The sequence below is a fragment of the Rhipicephalus microplus genome, unplaced genomic scaffold (assembly GCF_043290135.1).
Source record: "Rhipicephalus microplus isolate Deutch F79 unplaced genomic scaffold, USDA_Rmic scaffold_127, whole genome shotgun sequence".
In the NCBI taxonomy this organism is placed as follows: Eukaryota; Metazoa; Arthropoda; class Arachnida; order Ixodida; family Ixodidae; genus Rhipicephalus; species Rhipicephalus microplus.
The window spans coordinates 530,553-531,043 of NW_027464699.1; the positions used below are offsets into that span (position 1 = coordinate 530,553).

General features: G+C 54.8%; 1 non-coding gene across 1 annotated transcript; it reads right to left on the reverse strand.

Annotated features, from left to right (window-relative positions):
- Nucleotides 1-417: 417 nt before the first annotated feature.
- TRNAN-GUU (transfer RNA asparagine (anticodon GUU)) lies at nucleotides 418-491 on the reverse strand. Its single transcript has one exon. It is a non-coding gene; the product is annotated as a tRNA-Asn (tRNA).

Genomic DNA, 491 nt, shown 5'->3' on the forward strand with positions numbered 1-491 from the left:
CAACCTTTCGGTTAATAGCCGATCGCGCAAGCCAATTGCGCCACGGAGACAGTCCTGCTCCACTCTCACCACCATCAGAACATATCTTCAAAGCTATCAGTGCAAAGAAAGAAGCAACACACCACTCCCGGGAGGGCTCAAAACTCCAACCTTTCGGTTAACAGCCGATTGCGTTAGCCCATTTCGCCACGGGGACAGTCGTGCTCCACTCTCACCACCGTCAGACCATTTCTTCAGAGCTATCAGTGCAAAGAAAAAAGCAACACACCACTCCCGGGAGGGCTCGAACCTCCAACCTTTCGGTTAACAGCCGATCGCGCTAGCCAATTGCGCCACAGAGAGAGTCGTGCTCCACTCTCACCACCGTCAGACCATTTCTTCAGAGCTATCGCCCCAAAGAAAGAAAAAGCGCCGCACCGCCACCGGGAGGGCTCGAACCTCCAACCTTTCGGTTAACAGCCGATCGCGCTAGCCAATTGCGCCACGGAGAC